At 43.1% G+C, this 19,668-nt stretch overlaps 1 protein-coding gene and 1 pseudogene across 1 annotated transcript in view; one reads left to right on the top strand and one right to left on the bottom strand.

Annotated features, from left to right (window-relative positions):
- The window catches only part of LOC134320292 (uncharacterized), a 150,331-nt gene that overhangs the window by 114,598 nt on the left and 16,065 nt on the right, over positions 1-19,668 (top strand). The gene's annotated exons all lie outside the window — the stretch shown is intronic.
- Positions 5,029-12,956, bottom strand: LOC134320426 (G-protein coupled receptor family C group 6 member A-like; annotated as a pseudogene).

Genomic DNA, 19,668 nt, shown 5'->3' with positions numbered 1-19,668 from the left:
GGTGATGCTGATCTCGCTGGATCCCCAGATGTTCTTCAGCTGATGGAAGGCTGTTCGTGCTTTACCGATGCGGGTTCTGACGTCTGCATCTGTTCCTCCATGGTTGTCCAGGATGCTGCCGAGATAGGTGAAACTATCCACCTCTTCCAGCGCCTCACCCTGGACTGCGATGGGTGTCTCGTTAGATGCATTGATCTTGAACACCTTGCTCTTCCCTCTGTTGATGCTAAGGCCCAATCTAGCTGAGTTGTCCGCAATGATGCTGGTCTTTTCCTGCATCTGTTGTTGGGTATGGGAGAGGAGAGCCAGATCATCGGCAAAGTCTAGATCGTCCAACTGCTTCCAAAGTGTCCACTGAATGCCGTTACGCTTCTGGTCTGTAGATGTCTTCATGATCCAGTCTATGGCCAGCAGAAACAGGAAGGGCGAGAGTAAGCAGCCTTGCCTCACTCCAGTTCTTACTTCGAAGGCGTTGGTGAGCTGTCTGCCATGCACTATTCTGCAGGTCATTCCTTCATATGACTTCCTGATGATGTTGGTAATCTTCTCTGGCACTCCGTAGTGTCTCAGTAGTCTCCAGAGGGTCTGCCTGTTGACGCTGTCAAACGCCTTCTTGTAGTCGATGAAGTTGACGTAGAGAGGCGAGTTCCATTCTAGGGACTGCTCCAGAATGATGCGCAGGGTTGCGATCTGGTCCGTGCACGATCTTTCCTTACGGAAGCCGGCTTGTTGGTCACGAAGCTGCGGGTCAACAGCGTCTTCCATTCTGTTAAGCAGGATGCGGTTAAACACCTTCCCTGGGATGGACAACAGCGTTATCCCTCGGTAATTGGAGCAAGAACTGAGGTCACCTTTCTTGGGGAGTTTAATGAGGTAGCCTTCTTTCCACTCAGTTGGTTCTTCTTCATCTTCCCAGATTTTACAGAAGAGTGGGTGGAGGAGCTCCACACTGGTCTCGACGTCCGCCTTTAGCGCTTCTGCCGGGATGCTGTCAGGTCCTGCAGACTTGCCGTTCTTCAATTGCTTGAAGGCGCTTCGGATCTCTTCCTTCGTGGGTGCACAGCACCTGATTGGCAGGTCGCTTTCGGCTGGCGGTATCTCCGGTGGGTTTGCAGGAGCTGGCCTGTTAAGTAACTCCTGAAAGTGCTCGATCCACCTCTTCTTCTGTCCTTCTTCGTCTGCTATCGCCTCTCCATTCCTGTTCTTTACTGGCCTCTCTGGCTTGGCAAACTTTCCAGATAGTTTCCTGATGATGGGATACAGGTCCTTGGTGCTGTTCTGATGCGCTGCTTCTTCTGTTTCTATTGCCAGTGACTCTATGTAACTCCGCTTGTCTACTCTGATGCTTTGCTTGACAATTCTATTAGCTTCTGTATATTCTTCTTGTGCTTTTACTTTTGTTGCTCTTGTTCTGCTGTTGTTCACCATTGCTTTCTTTTCTCTTCTTTCTTCTATCTTCTGTAGCGTCTCTGCTGAGATCCATTCCTTGTGTGTGTAAGATTTGAAGCCCAGAACTTCTTGGCATGTTGAAGTCACCGCTTCTTTCACTTTCTGCCACTTCTGTTCTATCGTCTCATCTTCAAGCAGCTCTTCTAGGACCTGGAACTTGTTGGAGAGGGTGACCTTGAACTCGTCTTTCTTCTTGCTGTTTTTCAGCGTAGCGATGTTATAGCGCTGTCGTTGGCTGGACCCCCCTGTCCAGTTCTTCTTCAGTTTCAGCTTCAATCTAGCCACAAGGAGATGATGGTCGGAAGCAACGTCTGCTCCTCGTTTGACGCGTACGTCTTGAAGAGAGCGGCGAAACTTCTTCCCGATGCACACGTGGTCGATCTGGTTTTCCGTCGACAGGTCTGGTGACACCCAAGTCGCCTTGTGTATCCTCCTGTGATGAAAAACACTTCCTCCGATGACCAGGTTACTTGCGGCGCATAGATCGGCAAATCTCTCCCCGTTTTCGTTCATCTCGCCCAGCCCTTGCTGCCCCATGATCTCCTCGTACCCTCGGTTGTCGTTGCCGATCTTGGCGTTGAAGTCACCCATTACGATGACGATGTTCCTCTTTGGTCTGTCTTGTATGGTGGTTGACAGTCTGTTGTAAAAGTTCTCCTTCTCCTCCTCTTCACTGTTGTTCGTCGGGGCGTAGCACTGGATTATGTCCATATTGATCCTCTTCCTCTTTGTATGGAAGGAGGCTGTCATGATCCGTGGTCCGTGCGCCTCCCACCCAATGAGCGCTCTCTGTGCCGACTTGGAAAGCATCAGGGCCACTCCATGGGTGTGTGCGGCTTCTTCCTGCTCGTGTCCCGAGTACAACAGTAACTCGCCGGAAGTCAGTCGCTTCTGCCCGGAGCCAGTCCACCTTGACTCGCTGATTCCTAAGACGGTGAGGTTAAACTTCCTCATCTCTGCGGCCACTTGCGCTGTCTTTCCAGTCTCATACATGGTCCGGACGTTCCATGTAGCGATGGTAGTGGTGGTCCTGGTGGAGACGATGGTCTTCGGCCCGACGGCTTCTAGATGACTCTGGCTTTCACCGTCCGACGTCATACGCCTTCCAGCTGGAGGTCCATCTTCTCCCAGGTCCGTGGTGTCTGTTAGTATTCTTGTTGGCGTTTCTGTAGCTAGGGTTTTTTTTTACAGGGTGGGGTAGCTAGCCCCACGCCCAACCCTCCTCCTTTTGCAGCCGGGCTTGGGACCGTCCTTGGCGGAGTTTTTTTACATGGGTATAAATCTCTGTCTGTCCTTAGCAGCGAATATCAAAATGACCAATAAAAAGATGAAAAATCATTCAATCTCTTTAACGAGTATTTCCATTGGCTGCTAGACCTGTCCATCAAAACCGTGTATCTCCTCCCCGACCCCCCCCCCCCCCCCCTTGGTACTGCTTTTATTTGTTTTCTTTATTTTTATTTTTGCTTTATTTTGTGATTATATTGTAACTAATATGTAACTAATAAAGCTGAGTTTGAGTTGAGTTGAAAGATTTGGAACTTGTTTGCTGCGTCCGAGTAGTTCAAGCCTTTAAGGTAAGAATGAAACTTCTGTTTCTTTTTAAAATGAGCACTTTGGTCTCTAAAATACGCTTTTATTTGTCACAATCGTGTGTGAGCTCGCGTTCATATGAGTGGTTCTTATTACATGTTTACTTGAAGATTAGCTTGCATATTGACTAGCCAGCTAACCTTAGCCAGCTAACTTACCAAAAACTAACTAGTTCACTTTATGTTTTGCGTGAACTCAGTCTTTTTCAGACTAGAAACATCTTAGATAAGTTATGTGCAGTGGTAAATGAGCCCTATTGTATCTAAATTGCGTATCTGTGGTTTGTTTGCACCGTTACTGTCAGAGGAAAAAGTTCCTGAAAAGTTGGGTTTTTGGAGATACGTGTTTTTCAACAGACAGCGACGATATGTACAATAAATTCAGAAAATAAATTCAGACCTCTCGAATGTCTCGAAACTTGCTGTTTGGTGTTTGGAGAATTTAAAAAAAGCTAACAAAACGAAAACTGAAGTCTCTTATTCACAAAAGTATTCAGACCCAATACTTTGTAGAAGCCCTTTGGTAGCAATTACACCTGCAAGTTGCACTTGGATATGTCTCAACAAGCTTTGCACACGTGAGTTTGGGTGTAATCTTTGGGAGAGATTACAGGGTTTTTTATTTTAAATTACATCTCGGAAAACTCAAAACGTTTTCACTTAAAAACAGTAAAAAATGATAAATTATATTCTTGCAAAATCAAATTCACATCACAGAGCCTGTAAACGTCAAGGGGTCTGAATACTTTCTGAATTTACTGTATTTGTTTGAACGAGTCTGAAGATGAAACACAGACTGAAATGTTGTTCTTGTAAGAGTTGTTATGTGAGTGTTAGGTTATTTATATTCTGTTTACCTGCAGAGCAGCTTGAGCTCGGCGCTCTTAATGTGATTGAGCTGAAAGATTTAAAGTTGTTTTGCTCTTTTTTTGAGCCCCTGAGATACGTTTATACAATCTGTGTACAACCTGTAAAGATCGTATGTCTGAGATTATAGATGTTACACGTCATAACATTTTGGCCAGTGATCTGATTTTAAGGTCTTAATGTTTGTGACCCCAACATGAACCACCTCAGTGCTTCATCAGCCTTTTATCCCAGTGTGTGCCAGTAAAAATGGCTCATTAACAAATTTATATAAACACTTGAATATTGAATATTGTTAAACATTTACAGCTTTTCTCCAGTTCTCAAAGCATACAGAAGAAACATACAGTGTAAAATGTAGTAAAATGTTTTAATAAAACAGTAAAAAATACAAATACACTCATACCATTCTCACCATTCAGCATTTCATTTAAAATATACTTCATCAGTGAAATATAGAGCATACTGTACATACATGTATAATAAGATTATTAGGTAAAAAATTATTTGGCTAATTTTGTTATTACCAGGCGGCACGGTGGCTCAGTGGGTAGCACTGTCACCTCATAGCAAGAAGGTCCTGGGTTCGATTCCCAGGTGGGGCGGTCCGGGTCCTTTCTGTGTGGAGTTTGCATGTTCTCCCAGTGTCTGTGTGGGTTTCCTCCGGGAGCTCCGGTTTCCTCCCACAGTCCAAAAACATGCAGTCAGGTTCATTGTAGACACTGAATTGCCTTGTAGGTGAATGTGTGTGTGTGTGTGCCCTGTGATGGACTGAGTCCCGTCCAGGGTGTTACTGTGTGCCTTGCGCCCATTGAAGAGCTGGGATAGGCTCCAGCACTCCCTGCGACCCTGATTGGATAAGCGGTTAGGAAAATGATTAAATTTTGTTATAACCATCTTAGTAAAAACTACAAACATTCTGGCTTTTATTTTTCTTCAATGAAAACATCCTAAAACCTTCTCTTAACCTTAACACTGAAACAGGGATTAGCTTTCTACACTTCTGTCATTTAGTTTTTTCATTAAATGTTGGCGCTTTATCTTTTCTGCAGGATTTGGTACTATTTTAGGCCGTTTTTTAAACAGCCTGGATAAAATTCCTCCAGATGACATTCTGTGTAGTGAATGAACTTGTAGAGCAAGTACCGCCAGTATGATTACCAAAACTGATCAGAAGTAATTAAAAGTCATTTTGTGAGCTGATTCCTGCTTCTTGCAGCCTTTTACCCCATTTGGTCATTGAAGTCTTCATGCCAAAGTTGGGTTTGTGATGATGCGCTGGGTGAAGGTAACTCTTCTTCAGGACTAAGTCCTGAGTCCTCAGATGTTTCGCTCATGTCATCTTCGGGTTTTGGCTTCGCGTCATCGATCTTTTTCGAGATTATTTTATGCCACTTTGGGAGGACGTGGCAGACGATGACTCCATAGTTGGAGACCATCATGGCAGAGACCTGGATGAGGGTACGCTGATCCGTTTGGGTGATGAAGAGTGGAATTGAACAAAGCCAGACGAACAAATGAAAGAGCATGCTGAAGACTATCGGCTCAGTATTGTCCACTCTTCCTTTGAAGGCTAAGAAGAAGCACGACATGGCTAGAGCCGCAATGTAGACATGCATCGCTCCGACCAGAGAGCCCTGAGTGCACTGACGGATTTTGATAACTGACTCAGATAACTCCTTCTCTTCAACCTTTGGAGAACCGAATATGAACCAGAAGAAAAAAACAAGAACTTGAGCACCAGTCAGTAGAGCGATGATGATATAACGCTTGTTAAACTTACTGAAGAAGCGCTGCCTCTCAGGGCTGATAGACATGATGGCTAAGAACGACACAAAAGCTTTCGTGAGAATGCACGACACACAGAGGGTGAAGGCCAGACCATACATGGCCTGCTGGGCCCTGCAGTGGTGGTCGCTGGGCCAGCCTAAAAAGAGAATCAGACCTCCGAAACTCACCATCAGGCCAAACATCATAATACAAGACAAGACTACGTTGTCCTCGATTATGGAATTGTTCCTGTGTAGAACGAAATAGATCAGCGATGATACCAGTAGCAGGATTCCTATCACTGTTCCAATCAACACCACAATGGAGTACGCTGAGGACCACTCCAAATACTGAATCTCCCACTACAGAACCTGATAGAGAATAAGTTCCCTCTGGACACTTTTGACACTTTACTTCATCTGTGAAGAGAAAAAAGGTGGAAAAGCTACATTAGGAGAACGGCAGTGAAGGTACAGACCAGACGAGTGTTCTTAATAAAATGACCAAAGACAAACAATTGATGTAAAAGTGCAAAATGACAGGAATGTACATGTCAAAGACCGAATGACTGATAAAAAACAGGTTCTGTACAGAGCAGAGGACGTATTTTGACATTTCCAACAGGGATGCTTATAAAGGAACAAAGACTCTGGTTTAAATTTATTACAAATTCAAATCCAGTAAAGTTGAGAAAGTGAAAAATGTTGATTGATGATTTGTTAACCTCCTTTTCATTTTTTTTCTTTCAGCTGATCGCTTATATAGAGGTCTCTACAGCAAATCTGGATGCCCTCCTGAAGCAACCCTTCTATTTGTATTTGGGTTTGTGAGAGTGCACAGACAGGTACTGGTTTTTTCAGCATCGTTTTTTAATCTTACCTTTTATCCACAGAGATCGTTCATGGTTTTCTGAATGACTGAACAAATGTGACAGACTGTAAAGTACAGAGGAAACGCTGTCTGCGTCGAGCTCGCAGCATTCTTAAGGACTCCTCCCATCCTGCACACAGACTGTTTGCCCTCTTGCCCTAGACAAGACCAAGACCAGCAGATTGAGGAACAGCTTTTTCCCCAGAGCTGTCTCCATACTGAACTCTGCCCCTCGTTAACCCGCCACATCTCTCCTCCTGGTAAAGGTTGCGCTACAAACCTTTTCTCATTTGTTCATAATTTCCACCTATATCGTATACATCTGTCTATTATGTTCATTGCACCTTAATCTGTATCACCTTAATTTCAATCTGTATATTATGTCTATAGCACTCCCATCTATACATCATGTTTACAGTACATTCAATAATATATTCACCTGTATATATTGTTCATACCACTGCCCGTATTTTGTAAATAATGTATATCGTAGATACTGTACATCCTGCACTTGCTGCTTATTGCACTTCTGGTTAGATGCTAAACTGCATTTCGTTGCCTTGTACTTGTACATGTGTAATGTTAATAAAGTTGAATCTAATCTAATCAAATCTAAAATCCTTGCCTGATGAAGCTTCCCAAAAAATGACAACCCTCGACCCATCCTTACTTATGACTGAGGCTTTTGTTAATGCTCCATCACCTGTTTTTTACAGGGATCATTTGTCCACATTATTGATACCCTTTTCCGGGCTTGGGATCAGCACTGAAGGTGCACTGATGTGCGTCCTCACAACATCCAGGTTCATGAGCCACCATGCACCATGTATTTGTAAACCATGCCCTGGATTTAAACCCCCTGAGCTGAGGCAGTACTGCTACCAGCAGCGTGGTTACCATCACACCACACCAGCTCACAGGATAAAGCAGTGCATGGTGAAAAATATATTAAAAATAAATAAATCACTGCTTTCTGTTTTGTTTGTTTTTGGTTTATTTATATTTTTCACGTCATGGAGCACATAACTGCACTAAAAAAAATACTCCAGCCGGCAGATCTGCGTAAGAACCGGATCCTTCTGTTTTAGAGGAAATGATTCTACATCCATCCATACTCACCTGACACGTAGTAAAATCCAGCATCACACTTTTTACATTCATAGCAGCAGGTCGAAAGTTCTAATATCCTAAATTCTACAGGCTCGCAGGTCTTTAAACACTTTGAGATGGGCACCTAAGATTTAAAAAAAGGTTTAGTTAAAATACTCAAAGAGGTCTGAACCTACAATTAAAGTCAAAAGTTTACATACTCAGGAGTGATTTGTATATCATGTTACATTCTGACTTTCATCATTTTTGCTTTTTAATTTTCCTTTTCTTTCTATGACTGCCATTCATAAAAATAGGAACGAACGAACTTTAATTTTAACTGTCATAACTTTGTATAGATCTGTATCCTGGCATATTTAACACACAGTTCATGTCGTACAGGTCTGAAGCACTGAACTCAGTCTCACCGTGTTGTTGGACCGTTGGATTTTGCTCTCATTGACCTCCACTTTCCCATTTCTGATGAGGAATCTTCCTACCACGTCAAGCACCCTGTCGTCACCACTCTTCTTCCACATGACGAGGTTGTATCCGTTTTCGAATTCCCCCTTGTCGTTAAAGGAAAGTGTCTGGTTGTCCATGCTAAATTTTATCTGGCGTAGAATGCTTAACAGCTAAACATTATAAAGAGTCATTTGTTACTTGAGTACTTGAGTTTTATTTTAATAATGAGTTTGTTAAACAGCTTCGATGTTGTTAACTGTTTCCCTTTTTGCATCTCGATTTAGAAACGATTCAACGACTACATTTCTCTCATCATAATCTTCAGCACTTTACTGCTGAACCACCTCAGCACCTAATAAGAAAACGTTAAGCGTAAACCACACTTTTCAGTGGACTTGGCTTTGGTGGTGGAGGTGTTACCCTGGAAGTGTTATAAGAACTAGAGAGAGTGAACAGCATTAGGCTCTGTTTTAATACAGTTTGCTTGGTGGTGCAGTTAGCTGCCCCAAAAAGGGGCTGAATTTAAGTTTTTACCGACATAAATAAACAACATTTACCTTCCAAGGAAGAAAGTCTGCGTCTCCAGAACAGGAAGTGTCGCTGCAGTTGAGGAGTTCCCTGATGGCGTTAACGATGGCATACACCGGAACTCTCTGACTGTAAGCAAGGACGGATTAAGGATAGTCTGGGCCCCTTATGAATGATTTGTATTGTATCAATTCATCTGCCAGGCTCATGTTCAGATCTGAAGGATATGCTGCAGCGAGTGAGTTAACCTTTAAAGTGAGCTCACTGTTGGACATATTGTCAGGCATGAAAAGAACATCAAATAGCTCAGTTAAGTGTGTGTATGCATTCAAACTGCTTGAAATTGCTTGTCTTAAATTTAAATAATTGCAAAATTGCTAAATTAATTTGTGTCTCTGCGCTTAAGAGAAATTGAACATAATAATTTTGAAACAATATAAATTCAGAAACATTAAGTAAGGGCCTGAATCGCATATTTGCAACAAAACGTCTCTTATGAAATATGGTAGCTTGCCTGGCAATTTGTAGGTCCCTAGAAAGTCAAGGAGCCATGATAAACGACTTCTATGGAAGTCATGGGCCCCATAGTAGGGGCCCTCGTGATCAAGGGCCCTCTAATGGTATGCCCTGCTCTTCTCTAGGGCCCTCTGGTAGGGGCTCTCATAACCAGGGCCCTCTAAAAATATGCCCCCCTCTTTCCTAGGACCCCTAATAGCCAGAAGTCGAAGTCAGAGCAGTGCCACAACGCCTCATCCATTTTCATAAGGGGCCCAAAAGCATGGCTAGGGCCCCCAAAAGCATGGCTAGGGGCCCCAAAAGCATGGTTAGGGCCCCCAAGAGGCCCTGGGGTCAAAGTCCCTAATAGTCAGAGGATCCTTAAAATGGAGGGCCCTCGGAAATAAAAATATATTGTATCATAAATGTTGATAGGCATCGCAAAATGTTTTGGGCCAGGGCCCCACGCCCTGGTGATGTACGGGAGTGTCCTACCCCAGAGAGCTGCCTTAAGGTCTTAAAAAGCTCGTTCTCGAACTCACGGCCCTGGTCGTGATGCAATTTTAAAGGGAATCCAAAGCGGAGAATAAAATCATTGAATAGCTTTTCTGCTGCGGTCTTCGCTGACTTGTTTTTGGTGGCATACGCGTGAGCAAATCTTGTGAAATGATCTATCACGACAAGTATATATTCAAACCCGCCTTTACTTTGCTCCAAGTGGAGGTAGTCGACTGAGACAAGCTCAAGGGGCAGGCTGGTGGAAATCCTACCCATTGGGGCTCTAACATGAGTCACTGGTTTCTTCTGTTTGATGCATGGACATCTTCTTGTCACGTGAGTCTCAATGTCCTTTTTCATGTAAGGCCAGAAGAATCTTTCACGAGCTAAGGAAAGGACTCTTTCCACACCCACATGGCCCATGTCATCATGGAGGTACCTTAATGCCATGCTTCTGTACTTGGTGGGTAGAACAAGTTGGCAGTGCTGACTGGTTTTACGATAGAGCAGCCCTTTATCAAGGACCAGTTTTCCCCACTCATACAGAAGCTTTCGACTGGAACCATTTACTCTCTGTTTGGCTTCATTTGTAAGTATTTGGTGTGTCTCTTTCAATTTTAGTACTTCCCCAATAGCAGGATCTTCTCTTTGTGCTTTTTCCATTTCATCATGGCTAACAGCCAACAAGGGACTCTGAACACTCTGCTCTGTTGACGTATCCAAAGTGGCCATCCAGGCTATGTCTTTACTTTTGGCCACTTGACTGCCTTCCCATGTTGCATGTATGGCTTCAGGAGACAGCTCTTCTACACAATCTGCCACATACTTGTCGATGTCTAATGGCCAGCGAGACAATGTATCCGCATCAACATTGACGGCACCTGGCCGGTATTTGATGTCAAATCTGAACTCGGAAAGTTCTCCCACCCATCTGTGACCAACTGCATTTAGCTTAGCTGTTCGCATAATGTAGGTCAAGGGATTGTTATCAGTGTATATGGTAAAGTGAGGGGCATAGTAAAGATAGTCCCTGAATTTATCACACACCGCCCACTTCAGTGCAAGGAATTCTAATTTTCCTGAGTGAAAGTGATAGTTCTTTTCTGCAGGTGTAAGTGTTCTGGACCCTCAATTTTCCATTTTGGCACTGATAAAGTACAGCTCCAAGTCCCTGCTCAGAAGCATCAGTATTAAGTACAAAGGGCAACTCAAAATTTGGGTAAGCGAGGACAGGGGGGTTAGTCAGAATGTCAATTAACTTCTCTAGGGCATTTTGGTGCTCCTCTGCCCACTTGACCGGGTCTTTAGAGGGTAACTGAGTTCCTTTCCCTCTGGTCTTACTCATTTTATTTACCCCTGCAGCTGGTGGCTTTGCTTGCAAAAGCTCATAGATGGGTTTGGCAACTCTGGAGAAGTCTTGTATGTAGCTTCTATAATAGCTCAAGAACCCCAGTAATTTCCGTACCTCTCCAACAGTTGCTGGGGCCTTATCCCTAAGTGAAAGTACCGCCTCCAGATCCTTTGGATCGATTCTTACACCATCTGCTGAAACTAGGTGCCCCACGTAGCGGACCTCGCTCTTGAAGAACTCACATTTGGTAGGCCTGAGTTTGACTCCCTGTTCCCGGAGGGCTTTTAGGACTTTCCTTACACCTTCCACATGATCCTCAAATGATTTGGAATAACACAGCACATCATCAAGGTATGGGATACAATGTTCATCACGCAGTGAGTTCAACATTTCCTCCATGCTTCTTTGAAAGGCTGCAGGAGCATTTGATAAACCGAATGGGATACGCACCCATTCATACAATCCCCAAGGGGTAATGAAAGCTGTGAGATGTTGTGATCCATCAGCTATGAAGCCTTGATAATAGGCCTTCCCTTGGTCCAGGATTGAGAACCAACTATAGCCTCCAAGAGTGTCAAGGAGATCCTGGATCCTGGGTAGGGGATGCCTATCTGAAATGGTCTTCTGGTTTAGCAACCGGTAGTCAATACACAGCCTTAGTGTACCATCTTTCTTGCGTACACATACTACTGGAGCAGAATAAGGAGATTTAGATCTCACAATCCATCCCTTAACCAGTAAGTCTTGAATGTACTCCTTGACTTCTTTGTAGAGTGGCTTTGGGATAGCAGAATAGGACTTCTGAACTGGGATATCATCTTTAAGTGAGATTGACATCTGGAGACTAGGAATACAACCAATGTCATTCTCATCACGAGCGAACACTGTGGATTCTTCATAAAGCATCCTTCTAACAACTTCCTGCTGACTTTCTTCTAAGTGGCTTAAGTTGACAGGAGGGTGCCATAATTCTGCCCGATGGGTTTCCTCAACTCTCACCTCAGGTGTAACGCCAAACTGATTTACAGTGTGGTGGGCAGCCTGGTCAGTTTCAATTACTTTGGAAATGGCATGGATGGTACCAATTACTGTCTTCCGTGGAAGCATGATATTGTGCTTGGTATAATTATTAATGGGCACTTCGACATATGGACTACTAGTACGACTGACTTCCACGAGCCCTTCAGCCACAATCAGTTGCTCTAATGGTGTGCTATTGTTGTCTGTCTTAAACAGCACTACTGGTTCATGTGGACTAAAGTCAACAGGGATATTGCACTTTATGCGTGTAACTTCGCCTGGAAGGACAACAATGTCCTGGGGCCCCACCTTTGCCGGAGCTTGTTCTAAGTCAGTAGTCCTTGACTGGATGAAATTTACAATGACACTAGCCTCCTCCTCTCTAATCTCCATTGCCCCGCTCAAAAGGTTGGCCAGCGTAAGCGGTATACGTGGTCCACTTTCTTGCCCTTCAATAAGTTCTTCAATAACATTGAACCCTAGTACTGGTCTTTCAAGGCTCATGTGGCTCACTAAGAAAGGCACTTGAATGGACAAATCTGGATCATCATTCCCTGGCAGGTTCACCCTTGCTTCTACCCAACCATCAAAGGGGAGAATTTCTCCGTTTACTGCATGGACATTAAGAGCTTTGGTCCCCATCAGCTCACTTAGAGATCGGATAGGCAAATCAGGTAAGTACTTGGCTCTCCATGAGTGATCAAGAATGCTACTTGAGCTCCAGTGTCGAGGAGGACTGTTACAGAATATCCATTTATGTAACACTTGAGCAGACATTTACTACCAATTAGCTGAGCCATTTTTTCATTATTTGGTGGTCCCTCACAAGTAGCTGGCATCAGTGTCGGCGTAGTATTACGTGTTTCGACATCAGAGTGGGACTGCTTCCTTAAGCCGGTCACAGGTTGTCCCTCTGCCGTGACCGAACCTCGTTTCCCGAAGGCTTTGGTTTCCTCATGCATCCTATGACTTTATGCTCTTCTTCACCACACAGGAAGCAATGAGTGCAGTTCGTTAGGCCCTTTCGCACACACTCTGGGCATCTGTAAGGTCGACTCCTTTTTAGCGTGTGGGGCTGATTAACACTACATGAATATGCATGTTCATTCACTTTAGATTGTCTCAGCGAATCAACAACAGTGGTAAGTGCTTCAATATGTGCTGTTAATTGCTGTAGTGTTTTGACTTGGCTCTTGGGTTCTAATGTCTTTTCTTGGTTTTCACAGTCAGGAGATAGCTGTGCACTATAGGCAGTAGGTGGCCTTTGACGAGGTTGGTGTCCCAACCTGCGTTGTCGTTCACTTTCATCACTTGTGAGTTTAATTACTTGTCTCAAGAGCACTTCATCAGTGACTGTATCATCGGAAAGAAGGGACCTTAATTCTCTCCTTATGTCACTGCATTTAGTGTTGAAACCTTGGAAGACTGTGTGAAGAAATACGTTCTGGACAGTATGGGCATCATACCTAATATCCGAGCCAGCCTGCCTGGATGCGAACATCACCTTTTGTTTCAGTCCTATCATACTGTAGAGAAACTGTTGGGGGGTTTCACCATCTAATTGCTTTGCACACATTAACTCTTGGAATAGTTCAGTGCTGTTCCTCTCGCCAAGATGGGACTGCAAGAAGCTTTTCAACTCTTCAAGAGACATGTCTTCCTTGTTGATCAGCATATCTTTGAAATGACCAGGTTTGATCATTCGCAATACACCTCGGATAATTTCACTGCTGCCGAAGTTTTCTTTCACACCCTCTTCTATTTGTTTCCACAAGTTGTTGTAGCTAATGTCAGCAGAATGGTCTCCAATCTGACCACCTTGAATCTTGAATTCTCTCCGTTGTAATAAGGGGAGATCTTTTAGTGGTATCATACTGTCAGCCCTAATCAGAGGTGAGTGTGCCCTTTCAGTGTTACCAGAGGATGTACTGTGATGCCTATTTGAGGGGAGTCTATCCACTGTGTGTGTCATGTGTCCTAATCCCTCTTCACTGAATGTTGGTTGATTATTATTAGCTTTGTTTGTGCTGGGACCAGTGCCTGCAATTTTAAGTGGGATGGCTGGAGGTGTGGCAGCTACCTCAATGTCTGTGTCCCCACCTACAACGGGTGTACTTAGGTTACGCTTCTGAATAAACTCCTCAATCACATCCTGCAAAAACAGTAACTGTGCCATACCCCTATCCTCAAGTGCTAGCAAGGTAGTACAATTCAGATATTCAAACACATATTCAAAGCACGTTTCCTCATCATCTTGGCTCAAAATAGACTGATCTAGTTCAGGTACCGGAGTGATGCTTTTGGCAATCTGGAAGACTTCATCGGTGGTTAACTTGTGCAGGCTTTTCTTGATGGCCCAGACCAGTCCCTTCCTTTCTGTGTCAGACATGATGCACGCTTTTGGATGCTTGGCTCACTGTGGCACACGCTCCTGGCTAGGATTCCCCTTTCGTTTGGTCACCTTCGCCTCTCTAGCTGCCCACTTGGAGCTCCAGCTCCTTGCACGGACCTCGCGCCTCACTGTCACTCAGGAATCACTGGATCTGCTCAACCAGACTGGACAAGCGATCCCGGACGAGCCCCCATGAATCTGTTACACATCTAGGATACAAGATGTTGTAGCAGATATATCCTGTGAAAACAGGAGAAATAAAGACACAGGAGAACAGCAGTTGTGCTTCGTTTAGTGTCTCTTCTGGAATGAGCCAGAGAGAGCAACTTCCCGGTTAGCTAGAACATGTTCTCCTGTACAAGAGTGCCCTCTAGCGGCCATAGCTGGAATGAACTTACAAGGGTTTTTTTCTTTTAGATTTGAAGAATGAGTGACCCTAATAATTACAAGCATAAAAAAAAGAATTATTGTGACCATGTATGAATTTCTTTATATAGGGGTCACAAATGCGTTGAGCAACGGGAAGCCAATGAAGTTTTTGTAGAACAGGTGTAATATGATCACGGGAGCGAGTATGAGTAAGGAGGCGAGCAGCTGAATTCTGGATATACTGAAGTTTTTTTAGGATTTTGTTAGATGTACCATAAAGGATGCTATTGCAATAATCAATTCTGGATGTAATAAAAGCATGAATCAAGGTTTCGGCGGCAGAAAAGGAGAGTGATGGACGTAGACGTGCTATGTTTTTTAGATGAAAGAAAGCAATTTTGGTGATGTGATTTACATGGAGGTCAAAAGAGAGGTTGCTATCAAAAATTACACCAAGATTTCGGATGTTAGAAGACGGAGACAAAGTGTCATTATCAATGGTAATTTGAAATTTTTTTGTGGTTTTTGCCAGGGATGTAGGACCTACGATGATCATATCAGATTTTTCACAGTTTAATTTGAGGAAATTAGCTTTCATCCACAATTTCATTTCAGTGATGCAATTTGTCAGAGTGGAGTGAAGCTCAGTATTAATGGATTTGGAGGAGATGTAAAGCTGAATATCATCAGCATAGCAGTGGAAATGTAAACCATGCCGACGTATGATGTCACCAAGAGGGAGCATATAAAGAATAAACAAAAGGGGACCTAACACTGAGCCTTGGGGAACGCCTTGGGACAGTGGAGCAATGGCAGAACTACAATTGTTGATATTAACAAACTGTTGTCTGTTTACGAGATATGACCTTAACCACAAAAGGGCAGTACCAGTGATGTTGACAGAGGATTCAAGGCGGGACAGAAGAATGGAGTGATTAATGGTGTCAAAAGCTGCAGTAAGATCAAGGAGGACGAGAATATTAATTTGTCCAGAGTCTGAGGAAAGAAGAAGGTCATTTGTGACTTTGAGGAGGGCTGACTCAGTGCTGTGCTGGGGGCGGAAACCAGACTGAAATGATTCAAATAGATTATTGGAATTTAGGTGATCTTTGAGCTGTGAGGCAACAACACGTTCCAGTATTTTCGACAGAAATGGAAGATTGGAAATGGGCCGAAAGTTACTCATAATGTTAGAGTCAAGTCCAGGTTTTTTAAGTATGGGAGTAACAGCAGCCAATTTGAGTGATTGAGGGACTGAGCCAGAACTAAGAGAGGAATTGATTATCTCTGTGATAAGTGAGGAGATATCTGGAAAACAACCCTTAACAAGTTTTGATGGAGCAGGATCCAAAACACAAGTGGAGCTTCGCATCCCTGTCAAGATCTCAGATAGGTCCAAATGAGACACAGGTGAGAACTGAGACAGAGGCTGGGTAATAAATTGAGGTGAGACAGGCGGAGAAACAGAGATGACAGGGGAAACTGTCAGAAAATTGTGGATATTCTCAACTTTTGTTTGAAAAAATTAGAGGTAAGAGTTACACTTGTCAACTGTAAAGGAATTGGTAGTATTGTCAACTGGTTTGAGAAGTTTATTTATTGTGGAAAAGAGAGTCTTAGGATTTGTTGATCCAGCATGTATGAGTTCGGAATAGTAAGTGGATCGGGCTGCCGTAAGAGCGTCTTTGTAATGTTGAAGATAATCAGAATAAATCTGATAATGTACTGTTAGACCGGTTTTCTTATAAAGTCTTTCAAGCTGGCGTTTATGGGATTTCATTTGGTGAAGCTCAATTATGTACCATGGTGCAGAATGACTAAATGAAACAAATTTGGTTCTCAAAGGAGCCAGCTCATCAAGACATGAGGCGAGTATGTCATTATAGTAATCGACAAGGTCAGATGAATTACTAGACAGTACAGGACAGACAGACATCTTTTTAACAAGAGAATCTGAGAAAGCAGAGGGAGAGATATATTGAAGATTCCTGAAGGATATTTTATGTTTAGCTCTAGTGATGGGTTTAGTGACCTCAATGTCCATGATGATTGTCAAATGATCAGAGACAGTAAGGTCATGGCTGGACGGCTGATGAACTAGGACACCAGTAGAGCATACAAGGTCAAGAGTATGACCTTCTTTATGAGTTAGAAAATGTATATGTTGTGTGAAATTAAAACACTGTAACTTCCAAAAATTCCCTGGCAAATTTACAGTTGTTGTCATCAATATGGATGTTAAAATCACCCATAAGCAGTACAGAGGATGAGAGGGCACTAAGCTGGGTTAAAAAATCTGAAAAGTCAGAGAGAAAGGAAGCGTTTGGCTTTGGCGGACGATAAACCACAGCAGTGACCAGAGGAGTAGGCCCTGAAAACTTGAAAGCCAGGTGTTCAAAAGAAAGAGCAGCAGGAAAAGACAAAGTGGTTATTTTAATATCATCCCTATAGACTGCAGCAACACCACCACCTCGCCCTTCCATACGAGGTTCATCAATATACGAGTATCCCATTGGCGTGGTCTGATTTAACGTAAAATAATCCAAGGGTTTATGCCAAGTTTCAGTGAGACAGAAAAAGTCTAGTTCACTGTCAGATATAAATTCACTGAGTACAGTACTTTTTGTGTTTAGTGAATGAACATTAAGCAATGCCATTTTCAAGTAATATTGTTGTGTAGTTGGCTGTGAGGAACGAGGAAGAGAACGGAGATTTGCAAAGTCCACTCCGCGTTTCCCATCCCACTCCGTGGACAGCATTGTCATGGAGACTACACCGCTACTAGTGTGCAAGGCAGCAGTGCTCTGAAGATGTGTTTGCGGAGCAGCAGTGCGCACGGCTGACCAGAAGGATGGAATAGCGTTACCGTTTCGAAAATAAACAAGCTTTCTCCGGGAGCCCCTGTGAATATAACGAGGCCGGCGAAGGAGTCCAAGCTGTTTGATGACTGAAATACACGATGGAGTAGTGCAATTGTTGAACTTCCTCAGCTGGTCAACGGAATAGTTCAACATTGTGCCGATCCCAGGAAAACTCATCCACCGTTCACCACCGGCCGCAGACGCGATGTGCAGTAGAAAGAACAAAAAGTATCAAAAGAACAAATAAAAATATCAAAAGTAACATAAAAGAAATAGAGCCACAAGGTGTGTAAAAAGATGAAAACGAAAAACGATAAAAATTCAGTAAAATACGATAAAATACGGTAACGGTAGCGGCAGCCAAATGCGCCAGCGTCCACCATCAATATAAAATACATCAAGAAAACTGAAATAATTGAATCTAATTCTGCACACGGGGTGGAGCTGTCTGCAATATATGCATTACACATGTAAAGTTAGATTTTAGTTCATAACTTTCTGTTTGACAAACTTGTTAGACATCCCATTCCAAAACTATGGACTTTAATATGGTGTTTGTCCCTGGGTTTGCCTTATCACACCTTGTGTTAGAGTGGGACCTCACACCTCTACATCCATCAGCCTCAGCTCAGGCTCTCCACAGGGCTGTGTGCCGAGTCCCCTGCTCTACACCCTGTATACTTACGACTGCACCACTGCTCACACCAGCAATACCATCATTAAATTTGCCGGCGACACCACCATTGTAGGGCTTATCTCTGGAGACAATGAGACTGCCAACCAGGACGAAGTGGAGCGGTTGTCATTGTGGTGTAAGGACAACAATCTGCTTCTGAACATGGCAAAGGCAAAAGAGCTGGTTATTGATTTTAGGAAGGTGAGAAGTGTCATTCAACCCATAACCATAAATGGGGTCTGTGTGGAAAGGGTCACATACTTTCGCTTCCTGGGCATTAATATCGAGGAGGACCTAACCTGGGGTGTGAACATCACAGAACTGATGAAGAAGGCACAGCAGAGACTCTACTTTCTGAGGACACTCAGGAGAAATAACATCGATCAGAGACTGCTGGTGTCCTTCTACCGTTCTACCATAGAGAGCATCCTCACTCACGTGGTTCTCCAGTAGCGCTGCAGCACACAAAAAAGAACTACAGAGGATTGTGAGCTAACAAAATTGTAATGGACAAATCTCACCCCGGCCACCATCTGTTTCAGTTGTTACCGTCAGGCAGACGGTATAGGACTTTTAAGACAAGGACAAACCGGCTCAGAAATAGCTTCTACCCCACCGCGGTACGAACCTTGAATATTTCTTTGTAGGGTTGTTTTTGGAACACACGGGACTGTGCAATTTTCGGACAGTGTTTACAGGGGTAAATTTCCGGGCAATTTCACTATGTTTACAAGGGTAATGTGCAATTTTTAGAATTTTTTACAAATGGTTATGTGCAATTTTTCACCAGCCTGCTACCAAACAGAAATCTATTATTCTATTGTCTATTGTCTATTGTCATTGTAAAGTCTGTAAATTTTTACATTTTTGATATTTTGTAAATTCTAGTTTTTCTCTTTGGTTATTGTTTGTAAACACTTGAGAGTGTGGCACCTTAATTTCGTTATACCTGGTATAATGAGATATTCTGATTCTGATTCTGAATCAACAGTGAATCTTTAGTGAATCTACAGTGAATCTATAATAAATCAATAATGAATTAACAGTGAATCTATAATGAATCTTTAATGAATCAACAGTGAATCTTTAGTGAATCTACAGTGGATCTATAATGAATCTATAAGGATTCAACAGTGAATCTATAATGAATCAACAGTGAGTCTGTAATGCATCAACAGTGAGTCTATAGTGAATCAACAGTGAATCTATAATGAATCTATAATGAATCAACAGTGAATCTATAGAGAATCAATAATGAATCAACAATAAATCTGTAATGATTCTATAGTGAATTAACAGTGAATCAATAGTGAATCTATAATGAATCTATAATGCATCAACAGTGAATCTTTAGTGAATCAATAACGAATCAATAA

Source organism: Trichomycterus rosablanca, chromosome 9 (assembly GCF_030014385.1).
Source record: "Trichomycterus rosablanca isolate fTriRos1 chromosome 9, fTriRos1.hap1, whole genome shotgun sequence".
NCBI classification, from domain to species: domain Eukaryota; kingdom Metazoa; phylum Chordata; class Actinopteri; order Siluriformes; family Trichomycteridae; genus Trichomycterus; species Trichomycterus rosablanca.
Note: the sequence above shows the minus strand (reverse complement) of the source record. Positions and strands in the feature narration are given on the sequence as shown.